At 31.5% G+C, this 14248-nt stretch overlaps 1 protein-coding gene across 19 annotated transcripts in view; it reads right to left on the bottom strand.

The window, feature by feature from the left end:
• LOC121122898 (protein turtle) overlaps positions 1 to 14248 on the bottom strand; it is a 356799-nt gene that overhangs the window by 117110 nt on the left and 225441 nt on the right. For 4 of the 19 annotated variants that reach the window (XM_071890411.1, XM_071890410.1, XM_071890412.1 and 1 more), the window contains one exon: positions 6398 to 6471. The exons of the other annotated variants lie outside the window; for them this stretch is intronic. The gene's annotated coding sequence lies outside the window, so the exon portion shown is untranslated. The remainder of the gene's footprint in view (positions 1 to 6397; positions 6472 to 14248) is intronic. 19 annotated transcript variants of the gene reach the window in all.

Genomic DNA, 14248 nt, shown 5'->3' with positions numbered 1-14248 from the left:
GTTTTTTTTTCAATTATTTAAAAAAGTGGAAAGAAAAAAAACATTTTAGGGGAGATTCTTTAAATTGGTTATTCATTATTCTAAAATCGTTATTATTTACGGAATTCTAAATTTTGGAGATTAAATAATCATTCAAAAATTTAAAAAAAAAATCTTTAAAATTAATTTCTTTTTTCAATAGTAGAAAAACTATGGAAATACAAAAAGACATTTTACCTTCTTATCTATGAAAACAAACCTAACAATGCAAACGTTGTGAACAAGGGTACCAACATAATGAATAAAGAAATTCGAAAATTGAATTGGGAATGAGAGAATGATGTTTTCGTTGTGATCATACCGCATTGTGGACTACAAGAACAATTTCTTGGTCAAATGAAGTCATTATAATACTAAAATCTTCACTTATACTTAATCACTACAATTCCATCTGACCAATTCAAAAATATATGTATAAAAAAACCACCTAACAGTGATGCCAGCAAAATAATAACAAAATTCAGTTGCCAACCTGAATAACTCCCTCATTCCAGAGTTTTAAATCATTCGCAGTGCAATTTTCTACTATTAAAAATGTGGGGGAAGTTATTTAAACTGTTATATTTTTAAAGTAGTTATCCTTTACTACTTTAGAAAATTTTAATAAAGAATCTTTTATAATTGTTAGAATAAGCATAAAAAGTTGATTATTTCCTTTATTATTTCAGCAGACGAAAATACTTTGTATCTGTTCAAAATAAACTAACAACGCAAATACTAACTAAAATTTTGAAGAAGAAAAAAACGTGTTTTCTTTCTTAAGCCCGGGACTTTTCAGCGCAGGTGTTAGTCTGTCTGTATGAGTGTCAAGAAATTACAAACCTCAAAAATACTAGCAGGAAAAAAGAAATATACAAGCGACATACTCGTGTTCTTTTATTACTTCATATTTGAGCATATACATAAAAAATATATATATACTATTCCAACTGTCAAAACAATCCCTTTGGAAAAAAAAATAACTCCTTCAAAAAGGATGTTGTGTTTCATGCATAAGCGAGAGAGAAAGACCAAATGCAGAAATATAAATGATAAATATAATATAATGCTAATATCACACTGATTATGTATTCAAAATCCATTTGAATGATTATAAAGAACATTTCCTTTAATCTATGAATTCATACATACATTAATATATTTTCATAATTTACTCAGTTATACATATTTTATTTCTTATTAATATTATTTAAGAAATGTGAAAATAAGAAACGGAAATTAAAAAGGAAGTGTTTATACTCACAGATAACAAATCATTGGGAATATTTTTGTTTCCCCAGTTCTTTACTGGATAATATGAAAAAAATGTTTATCTGGGGTTGTAAATTATAAGCAAAACCAATAACATAATAACACTAACAATTTTGAATAGTCAGCTTATTTATCATGACGTTTTAGTAGGTTAACTGCAATCAAAAAGGTAAGAAATTAAATAAAGACACACAAAACCAACTCCATTTTTCGTAAAGACATAGACATGAATGACACTGATATCGAACATCAATTCAACAAGAAATTACAATTATAACTCCCAACAAATCCTTAGCGTTACTTTCAGTTATACATGAGCAAAGGCGTTGCTAGCTTTCATAATTTGTGGTGTATTATCAAAACTTTATAGAATTACTAATATAGATAGGTTGATTATATATATTGAACGGGGAATCCATTGAAATCTGAACACTTACTTATTTAATAATTAATGAAGAGTGAGGGATTGAAATTAATTCATATTTTGTTATATTAAAGCAGGAGCAAATAGTCACAAAAAATACAAAACCGAGCTCTCTTGCTTACGTACACGTAGTACAATGACACTTGACCGTGATTGACGAATTTCCATTCACACACTCCAATTAGTCAGGCGTCTCCAGGATTATCGTTTACGCCCTCAGAAAGTCCAAAACGTTGAAGAAGAAGAATGGTTCTATTAAAAACGTCAAATAAGACACCCATGAGTTGAAGAAAAGAGCCCAGGCCAATCCCCTCAAGTCCACGAGGGCCCTTGTAAGACATCTAGTGGTTTCACATCCTACTGTCCAGAGAGCTATCAAAAAAGTGGATGGAAAGATCCTTTTGAGGATGGAGAGGCACTTTTGATACCAGTCAACTAAGAAACCCATCTCATCCGTTGGTAGACTTTTTTGAATGAGTTTCGAATGAGGGTTTTGAGTTCTTTATAGCTCTTTTTTCACACTTTTGCCCCCCCCCCCTTCTTACAGACCTGATGCCAAATCCCTCGAATGCGCCTTTTGGGTCTATGTCGAGGAGAAGGCTGCAGTGTCTGTCATCCAAACACCGAGGCCGTCCTCAAAGCTACTTTCACTGAAACGCCATAACAGAGAATACATCTGCATGGGCTGCTAGGCCTTTTGCCACCGCCTGTCAGCTATTATTCTGCAAAGTTCGAATAATGCACGTGTTCAACAATAAATGACTATGGACAAAAATAATCATTGAGTCCCTCTATATTTTTTGATTGGGATTCAAACTAATTCAGTGCAATATCTATGGAGGTTTTCGTTAATTCATAAACAAACGAAATGAATATATTTTAGAGCTTCATTGCTGTGCAACAAAGCGCACAATTTATGTCTAATCAAATGAATTTTAAATACATTTCAGTCACAAAAAGAGGAAATATGGCAAATGGGAAACCTGTGATACATCTAAAACAAACCTTTATAAATAATTAACTGTATTCATATAGTAATAGGAATTATATGCCATATAAAATTATGGAGAATTGATTTATTGTAATGACATTATCCAACCATTTGGGAAAAACTTAATTTAATTTCCATTTTTGATTTTTTTCTTACATTAATAATATTAAAAAAATCAATGTTCTTAATGGTCATTTGATATACATAACTAAATATACCTATATAACAGAAGTTCCCCACATAACCATCTACTAAAAACCACAAATTGGGTATTACGCCGTATCTGAAATTATTCGGCCTCCCTGTATAGTGCTGTATATTTCTCTCATTTCGCGTTTTAAAATTGCAAAAACAACTATATATTAAAGTAAACAAGATTTTTTGTAGATTTTGATGAGTTCGATCATATTATGACAATATATTCATATATTAAAAGTGTATAATTTTGCATAGGAGGAGGTGTCCTGTAAGTATTTGATTTGATATCTAGTCTAAAAACTTTTTGTGATTACTAATTAAAAAGTTTGTCATTTAAAATAAAATAAATATTGCTTATGTTCCAATTACTGAAATTTTACAGAATTGGAATTAAAAATCAAGGGAATAATACTCTATTAAGTTCAAATTTTACAATTATTTTGCAAGTATTTTGTTTGGTATAAATTATTTTAAATAATTAAGGATGAATAAAAAATTTTTATCGCCCTAACCATACTAAAAAAACGAGGAAAAAATATGAAAAAGTGGACTTTAAAAAATAATTTCTCCCATTATACAGATTTTAGTACTAAAAATATCCCAGTAGAAATCGGATTTTTCTTGTTCCCAAAAACCTTGATAAGTGAGGAATCCCTTTATATATGTAAAAATATAGTGTACACTTTGTGTTTTTGGCTCAATTACTCAGAGATACTTTGACATAAGCTGGCCAAACATTAACATACTATACCTACAAGCGTTTATCTCTTGAGAGAAGGGAATTTCTCAGGGGTTACCAACTTTCTGGGAAATATTTATTTTCTTGGGAAATCGCACATTTAATTATCCTAGTGAATGTTTGTTGTTGTTCCAGTTTATTTAAAGGTTATTAAACTCATTCGTTCGTTCAAACATTGATTTTAAATTCAACTATTGAATTGTATCAACTGTTCCCGAAGCCATGTTATAAACAGGTAAAAAATATTGAATTGTAATTAGAAATTAAAAAATTTATATTTTTTGAAAACTAAATATCTAAATTTTTATTATGTTGAATTAGCATAATAAGATACCTATAATCAGATTTACAGGGTGCGACCTCTATTTAACTATCTAAAGGGTTTTTTAAAATAGATTTTATCCTAAACTAATGATCCAATTTGAATCAAAACCAATGCCAAATGAAAAAAGGCTCGACTCGATCTCGGAAACGGGATACGGTCTCGAGGATAGACACCTTTTGCAAATTCTGGATGTCCTTCCGGACGTCAGGTCATTTTTTTTTTGTAGAGTTTTTATTTATGTGTCCCTCAACTGAGTTCCACATCAAGAAGTCCATGGTTTTGAGTACCAATAAGCTTGGAGGACAAACACTGAGTCCAATAAAGTAATAAATAAAAAAGTCCCTCTGGTAGTTTGACCAAAATAAGGGACTGCTGCAAACGTCCCCAAACTCCCTACTAACAGAGTCTGAGCTATTAATATACAGAATAGGCAAGTAAAAGAATATGAATTTTAATCAGATTACTATTTAAAAAAAGTGTATGTATATGTTATATTTAATTTTATTTTATTAAAAAATGTAGATGGGAAAAATTAAATCAGATGAAGATGTGAAAGATATATTTATACATATTAATGAGTATAAGAAGTATACTTAAAGCCTTTGAAGGAGTTGTTTAAAAATCTAATTCCCCACCAAATTGAAAATGATTATCTTATGGCTCAAAGATACGAATAATAGAAGGGGCTAAATTGATTTTCTTTTTCAAGCTCATTCTTTCTTACAGTAGGATTTGTTGATCACATCGTTTCATATGTTATTTAATTATGAAAAATGGACGGGGAACTGTTGCAAAAGAGATAGATGCAACTGGCATTTTTTTTCCTTTATATAAAAATACACAGAAATGGGGGAGGGGGGAATGACATTTGGGTACATTCTATAAGTTTTAACGTACTTTTTCCTTCTTTCTCAAAATCGGAGATATTGAATGTGGAAAGTTGAAATTTAATCATCAAAACCTTTTAATAATTAGGAAATAACTTGTCCAAGAAAAGTTTATACGAGGGTCGTCTCAAAAGTTTCCGATCTAAGAACGATACAAGATATTTTTAAATTCTATTTTTCAACATAGTCTCCTTGTAACGCTACACAGCTCTCCCAGTAATGTTTCCATCTCTGTAATCTGCTCAAATAACACTCTGTGTTTTTCTTTAAAAAATAATTGTTCTTGATATATATATATTTTTTTTGCCTCAATTACTCAGAGTTGGACTGATTAGTAACACAACAAGCCTTTATATGTTTGCTATTGTTTGAATCTATTAAAAAGGTTACATATTCAAAAAAAAAAAAAATATTGAATGAAGAATGAATCTGCAACAGCCTGTCCAAATGGCTGAAATTTTGTTAAGTAACTCTCATCAGATTCTAAATAGATGTAACTACCTTTTATTTACGACTGCTGCCATCTTCACGTTGAGTCGAGAATTTTTCAGACCCTCGTATTATTGGAGTAAGAGAAGATGGACCTCGATTCAATCGCCCGCAATAGGACATCAGGAAACTAAGAATATATTTTATTAGCAAAGAGTTGTGACATTATTCAAATAAACACCACACCGGACAATCAACTCTTTGACATTCACCAATATAGAATAGAAAAATAAATTAGGAAGATAAATCTCCCTCATAATAGCCTCATGGGATAACTATTGTCGGACGAGCCGAAACTCAAATCGCAGCAAGTCTCAGGCTCATAATTGTTACTTAAATACAAAAGAAAAGAAAAAACTACAGCTGTAGGGAAATCCAAGATGTCTTTAAAAAGTTGATGAAGAGACTCTTCACGATCCTTTATAAAGATAAATCCTGAGCGAAGAATAAACCATGAATGAGATATTGTCTATTAGAGGAACTCGTGTAATATCATGACTCTGGATACAAACTCATTCCTTCGCAGGAGTTGGTAGTAGGGATAAAGGATAAGAATCTCAAGATTTGTTTTGTCAGGTTATGAGGGAGATTTCTCTTTCTAATTCATTTTCTATCATGATTGATATATGAATTTTCAAGGAGTAGTTGTGAAGCTACCATTTTTTCTCCCGAATAACTAAAAAAAGTCGGGATCCTGGTCTTCCTACTCCAAAAATACATATTACGCATTGCGTTGCTTCACATAGTGGTGTTAATTCCTTATTATTAAAAGGTTGTGATAATAAACACACCGTGGCCGATATAAAAATACTAAAGTAGGAAATCCATCCTACGACCGATCCAACACTAATTAAATATGATACGTATGGGGTTATAAAGCTAATTAGTAAATCAAGGCAGCTCTGAGTAATTGAACCGCAAACAAAAAATGTTACAATTATTCCGAGTCTTCTCCTACAACTAACTAGTCATGGGAGTACAATTTTTAATTAGTATACATATTTGTAAAATGATGAATAAAAGTTTTGCAATTCAAAAAGTTTATCTTCCTTACGTTTTCCTATGGTCACTTTTTGCTAGTTATACGTGTAATATTGTAGGTTGAAGGAATCCAAGTAAATAACATACCTGTAAGTAATAACACAAATAAAGATATTAATAAAAAATTTATAACTTTTTGCATTTCAATTATTTTTTGGGAAAATAATTAATACAGAGTGGAGACTCAAAATTTGCAGTAGCATGACCAAATTTAGAAAAATTAAAAATTGCAGTAAAGAGAATACTACTCAAAGCCAATTTGTGATATATTTAAATACTATCTTTTTGATTCCATATGTCATCATATACAAGGAATAACAATATGGACACGCCGGTATAAGAATTGGCAGCTTAGAACGAATCCAAATTGGGATGAGCTGTGTAATAGACACTCTTCTCCAAGACGACCACACCACCAAAAAACCACACTACAATGTTCGGGAGGATGAGATCACGGCTGGAATAAAGCCAGAATTTAGCCATGTTATTGCTCCAGAAGTTTTGTTATTTCTTGGATCTATGGGTCTGTAATGGACTCTTTATTATTCTAAGCAGTCTGGAGGGAGATGCTAACGGTCTGCATAGTCTTCTCGGCACTGACACTAGCGTTAAGAGGATCGCACATGACTTGCCTTTTTGTTGTTAAGCCGACATTTTTAGACTTAGAGACAAGAGATGGAAATAAAACTTGTTTATTCTTGTTTCAGTTGTTGTTTCTTTAATTTTTAAACCTTGTACTTAAAAATAAGGGGGATAAAATTATAGTTGAGTACTACTGGAAGCCTTGTGTCCCCATTTTGTATTACTCTAACAAATGTTATATCAAATGTACTTAAGCTTGACAGTCTAATTATTATTCATACAACGAATGAATGAGTGAAGATAAATATAGATGAATGACGTCAAATATACATATGTACGCATATATCTTGACAAATATACATAATGAATGAACCCCCCTTAAGGAACTACAATTTGCCTGATTTCATGTGTAGATAAACTCAATAATAAAGTCTCTCTCAGAATAATCATACACAGATATCTTTATGAATAAAACGACTCCATTTATTTTTATTTTTTTGTTTTAATGTGAACATAACCATTTCTTTTCCCCGAAAGATTTTCATCTCATCTACCCCCCAAATACACGTAATAAGTTTTTCAACCAACCAACCTTGGTCGGTCGAAGAGGGAGCGGGGGAAGGACCACCCGGATCGATTTCTCCAACGATATAAGGAGCTAATAAAAATATATATCTCAATCATGAGGGAAGACTGATTCGAACCTCCCAAACACTGCCTATTTGTTCTTATATATGTAGTTATCCCACCCCTACGTTGGTGCATATGTGTGTATCTTGATATTTTTCTCCTCCCCCTACGTATAGGGCTGTCATTTTATAATTAAACCCCATTCCAATTAGAAGGAAAAACAAATTGCTCAGGATGTTTAATTTATAGGTATTTTTTATTTAAATAAATATATGGCAAATGATTGTGAATAATTATTCAGTGAATGAGTATTTTATATGAAGTGAATAATTAGCCTTTTAAAATATAAGAACGAAAAAATAAAAGGTGGGGAGAGTTTATTTTCTTTTTCAGAGTAACGTAAAGAGATCCTCTCTTTAGATAAGAGATTCAAATATCTATTTAAGAATTGGGAGGAATAATTCGTTCAAATATTATATGAATATTCATTTTCTTCCCCGTTTTACTCTGGTTTTTCTTTTAATGAACCATTTAATAAATCATATTATTAAGAGTGGATCCATTTCGGCTTTTTTTTTCTTCTAAGAAAATAATGTTCTTTAACAAAAAACAATTTGGAAAAGCCATTATTTATTAATAATAGAGATATTACAAAGTATATACAATGACGTTATCTTAATTGGTTCTCCAAACCTTTACTCCCAAAAACGGGGACAAAATCAGTTGATAGTTAGACAATTTTTCATTCCAACTTTAGACCCATTTTGTTTTAATTAGACGGAAGATGTTCACAGTAGTCGTGGACTAATATATCGTATTTAAATTGGGAAACCGATATATCTAGCAAATATCCAATATCTGCATCGTATCAGAGGACATTGATAGAATTTTCGATACTTGCTTCAAGATTTTAATTGTTGCGGTCAGAAAAATTGAAGAAATAACAAATAAAATTTTGTCCAATTTTTGTTGCAAGGTAAACAGAGTACTCACACTTAGATGAAGGAATGAATACATTTGTTATGACTTCTGTACAAAATTTCACTCTATGGCGATCAAATGAGGTAAAAAATCGACTGTAAGATTTATTCATTACAATGGTTGTCATGTTTATTTTTCATTGTTATCAATCTTTATTTTTTTAAACGGTCATACTTGTTATATGTAATTGTAAGCCCTTGGAGGAATCAAATTAGAATTGGGAATCAACATCGGAGTAATTCTTGCCGATGTCCTTGTTAATTTCTTTTTTCCCCTCTTGGCCTGTCACAGCTGATTGTAGATCATCTCTTCCAAAACATTCTTCAAATTGTAAGGGTTAACATGTTGACTTTTGGCTTCTTTTTTATATATGCCCCTAATATTTGCACTAATCCCTCCTAAAAAAATACACACACAAAGATTTAATTGAGAAATTATTATCTTTAACTCAATTGCTTCTAAAGAAGGAACTGTACAATTAGATGTACTTCAAATACAATTCATAGGTTAGATAGAATAATTGTAATGCTATAATATTTGCTTATACTTAAGCAGTGCAACTCCATCTGACCAATTATGGGATCATTAAAAAAAGATAACGACGTGGGAAAACAAAGTAGATAATTAAATGACTATTTTTTATATCTTTTAAAAAATTGACAGGTATAATAATTAAATCATTCATTCACAATAGAGTTTCTACCTCTGATCTAATGAAGCCTCAAAGGACCCGACACACCCAGGTCAAAAAGAGAGACAAAGATTGAGCAGAAAGCTTACATTGTACTTACATATACGGATTAATTAATATTATTGTTATATTCCTCAAAAAAAAAAAAAAAAAAAAAAAATAGGTTGTTGAAAAGAAAACTAATTAAAAGAAGGATCTTATTATAATTAAAGCACTTTATAATGACTTATCAAGGCCAATCCTTTGCATTTAAAAAAAAAAATATATAATAGGACATGAACAAGATAATAAAATATCAATACCCGCAAAATGGCAGGAATGTTCTAAGCTGCCGCACAAAGCAAATAAATTATTAAACTACTAATAAACAATAGTACTAGCAAGATGGCAACATTATACTCAGATATATGACCAAACTATTGACAAGTAAATAACACTCATGCCTCATTTCATCCTATCTATACCTATATCTACATCCAAGCCAATTTCCTGGGAAATGAGATATAAAAATAGGTAGAAGGCAGAATAAAAAAGATGCCAAATTTAATTAGCAACATATCTTATTTACTAGTTGTAGATGATTATATGATTAGATAATGAGTAATTGCCTATTCCGAAAAGGTCTAAAAAAATGTTGGGGTTCCCCTTTATCAGTGTTTTAAATTTTGATAAGATAAATTTTGAATGAGTTTGGAGTCAACTTGAACAATTATCGAATCGATTCCACTCCAATGGGGAGTACATTTTCAAATTTGAAAAAAATCACAGTCGATATTGTTTTGACAAAGCTTGTGAGGAATAGTTGTCATGGATTGCGAAAAAAAATTATTCAAAATTTCATTGCTTTGTCATTGTTATATATTACACATCTAAAGGGTCAAAGTTTGAATGAAGACAAAAATTATGTATATAGTCAATAAATCAAGGATATTTCTTTATTTTGTATTAAATAATAACAATGGACATTTTTTTAAATCTATAATATGTTGAAAGTTTGTTTATAAAGTCATTTTTTGGTGCAAAAAGACGCAATCCGAGGAAGTGGGTAAGATCCACGTATAGCATGCTTTCCTTTTTTAGATTTTCAGATAGCAAAATCAAAATAAATAATCAAAATTTAATTTGCTTCAGAGCTTCAACTTTATAAAATAACTTTTTTGATAATTTGAATAAAGAGTTGAGACCCATAACATGCTATTGCATTTAATTATGATTATATCCCTTTTTTTTAAATTAAACATTTTTATTAAGCAACCACACGACAGCTGAAACACACAAAAAAACAGGGTTTTTTTAAAACCATATATTTAAGTTTACAAATGCCGGAGCAAAAGAATAATAATAAAAGAAACAGTTGTAAGGTTGCCTACGCGCTGATGTCAGTGCCGAGAAGGCTGTAGAGACCGTTTGCATCTCCATCTGGACTGCCTACAACATCAACAAGTCCAATAACATTGCGCTTCCTCCCATACAGCCAAGAAGAACCAAGACTTATTTAGCAAAAATATGGCTGACTTCTTGTCTCCCTGGTAATGGACCTATTCTAGACCTGAGCTCAACTCTGAGGACTTTGAAGTTTAGAATGTCTTGAAAAGGAATGTCTGTCACAAATCTCATCCAAATTTGGACTCACTCCGAACTGCCATAATTGCACGTGGTACGCCATGAACACGACTGTTATTGCATGTGAAGGTGGACGTATTGAATAAAAATATTGTTAATGATAGAATTTAAAATTTTCACTAATTGTTTTTAAGTTATCTCTATTAGATTTCATAAAAATCATTTTTTTATTAAATTAACTCTTGCTACTGAAAGTTATGGGTACCCATTCTGTAGGTTAGAAAAATATCTATTAACAATGTTCTATACAAATAACAAATAATCCCTTTATTCAATTTTATTGACTAAAAAATAATTTATGTCCTTTTCAAGCTTTGATCGAGATGTGCAACCTTAAGATGACACCGTGAAATATGAAATTACGCATATAAGTTATTTTCTTACAGAATGCCAACTTTCCTGCATTTGTCCTTAATTGAAATTTGAAAAAAAAAAAAAAAAATGACAAACAACCTGTCCTATTACCTATGTACAAAAAATAAACATAGCAACTATCAAAAATATTGATATATAGGATTCCCCCTTCCCCCCTTTTATATTAATGTATGATATTAAATATTAATTTTGCAGAAAAAAATATAAAATTTAATATTTTTTTATAGTGTTATTAAATATTGTGCACTCAAGCTCTATAAACACATAAATTTATATTTTTGATTATTGTTAATTATGCTTCTATATATGTATATACAAAAATATATGATAATGATTCTCCATCTTTCTTTTTCAAGATTCATAAAGATGCCTTCAGGGGCCTGCTTGATTTATATCACTTATATATACATATATATATATAGAATAAATTGTACTTGAATTCCCCTGAGGCAAGTAACGATTTGTAAAGAACCACAGAGTAAGACGAAGGTTATAATTCTTTAGATCATCTTTCTCTCTCTGTGTAACAAGAAATGTGGTTCGGTATATCATTTTTTGGTACTGGTTGACTGAAGGTACCAGACTAAATTGATTTTTTTTATTTTTACACGTACCTCGACAGTATAGCCATTTCCCTCTAAAGCCATGTAAAACTCCAATTTAATGTTTTACCGATTGTGTAATTAAAATCTGAACACTTTCAATTTTAAACTTCAAGAAGATATAATTTATATATGAACATTAAAATTTCAACAAAATTAAAACTATATAAATTGATGTGTGTCTGAGCTTTATTAATAATTAGCATCAATGATAGCTTCCAGGGGGTGGGGAAAGGCCTGACACCCACTACGGATGTAGTCGTCTGTTCTGGAGTACCAGTACTGGCTGACAGTGGCTTTCAGGGCCTTGGTGTTTGGATGATGAAACTCAAGGCCTTACTCTCGACATGCAACCAAAAGTTGTAGTCGTAGGGGTTAGCTTCAAGCCTTTACGGTGAGCAAAAGTATCAAAAAATAGCTCATTCAAAAGAGCTTTGCAGCGGAGGAAATCTGTTTCTTCTCATTGTTGGTGTCAAAAGTGGCCTTTCCACACTAACAAGGCTCTTTCTATCCACTTTTTCAATAGCTCTCTAGACTGACTGTTGTGAAACCCCAAGATATCTTGCATTGACCCTAATGAACTTGATGGGATTGGTCTGGGCTGTTTTCTTTAACTCTTTCGGATCCAGTTTGGCCTTTTTGATAAAGTCCTTCTTCCTTCCCAATGTTTCAGACTTGCTAACAGCGTAGACAGCGGTCTTGGAGATTTCCAACTGCTCGGAGTGCGGGAATGGAAATTCGTCGATCGCGTTCAAGCGTAATTTTCTCGACTTGTACGTAAGATAAAGAGATCAGCTTTTGTAACAAATTGTTTATACACTATTATATTATATAGCACCCCGTAAAACATGGGCTGAAAAGTCCCTGACTTTTTTACCCATTTAAATAAAATTTACTGAGAGATAATGGTTCTATTTAAAATTGATCTATGAGATGACTTTTGCGTCCGACTCGGGCACATCCTTTATATTCAGAACGAGACCGGACAGCAAACTTTACAACAACCCTACATTTTTATCTATTCATAGAATAATTTTTGGACACAGAACATAAGTGCGTAATAAAGTTGCCCTAATCCCTGTATATATCATCATGCTACTACTAATATATCATGCAATGTTCAACATATGGACATCTTCTGCCTTTTAACTTTTAGCACTTAATAACACAGAGTTGTTTTTTTCCATGATGAAGAGGTCACGCGATTTTTTTGAAAGTTTCAAAATGAATATCGTTTTTATATTTTTAATTAGATATTACTATGATTAAAAATGAGATAAACATATACTTAAGGAATGAACAGGCTCAAAATATTTACATTTGTACGCCTAAATGTGTTTGACACCAGAAATGCTGCCTCGATAAAGAATATTTGGATCTAATGTGTCATATAATAAAAAATATCATCAATAAATCAATTTTACTTGTTGGTGAAACTTTGTATGTATATTCAGGTGTCTTATTATTGGGGTAAGTTTAAATTTTGACATCTAGAGAGTGTTTAGAAAACACTTTCGACAAAATAATTTATTCAATTTTGGCTATAATACTGCTACTATTATATGAAAAAAGGGGCATTTTGTATGTGAAAATTGTCCCTTAGGAGATGTATTTTTGCAGATATTTTGTGAATTTGAATACTTTTTTGACTAAAATTATTAAACAAATATGTCTTCACATACAATTAGAAGCATTCTCTGGTGTTAAGAAACAAAAAAGCTTGAGCTCTCTAGCTTACATACAACTCAAGAAAATGACACTGGGCCCGAAGGAGTTAGCCCAGGCCAATACCTTCAAGCCCATATCTCCGGATTTCACACCAGTATTTCCAAAGAGTTAGTAAAAAATGGATTGAAAGAGCACTTTTGACCCTAACAATGAAAGAAATCAATTTCCTCCGTCACAAATCTCTTTTGAATGAGTTTTTTGAACTCTTTTTTGACACTTTTGGCCGTCGTAAAGCCTTGATGCTAACCCTACGATTACACCTTTTGAGTGCATGTCGAGAGTAAGGCCTGCAGTGTCTTTCATTCATTCACTAAGGCCCTGAAAGCCACTGTCAGCTAGCACTGGGACGCCACGACAAAAGGTCTGCATCTGCAGTGGTTACCAGAACTTCCGCTGTTGCTTGAAGGCCATCATTGCCGCTAACTTCATTAATTATAAAGAGAGCTCAGATCCCCATCTATTTATAGTATTAACTTTATTGAAATTATACTCTCAATTAATCAATTATATCTTGATAAAGTTTTTAATTCGATGTGTTCAGATTTTAATGGACTACTCGGTAGAATTGAGGATTGACAACGGAGTAATTCCTCCCTATGACTTTGCTTGATTCAGGGTAGTACTTGTGTTTATTTATGTACTCTAATATCTG

This window comes from Lepeophtheirus salmonis, chromosome 8 (assembly GCF_016086655.4).
Source record: "Lepeophtheirus salmonis chromosome 8, UVic_Lsal_1.4, whole genome shotgun sequence".
In the NCBI taxonomy this organism is placed as follows: Eukaryota; Metazoa; Arthropoda; class Copepoda; order Siphonostomatoida; family Caligidae; genus Lepeophtheirus; species Lepeophtheirus salmonis.
Note: the sequence above shows the minus strand (reverse complement) of the source record. Positions and strands in the feature narration are given on the sequence as shown.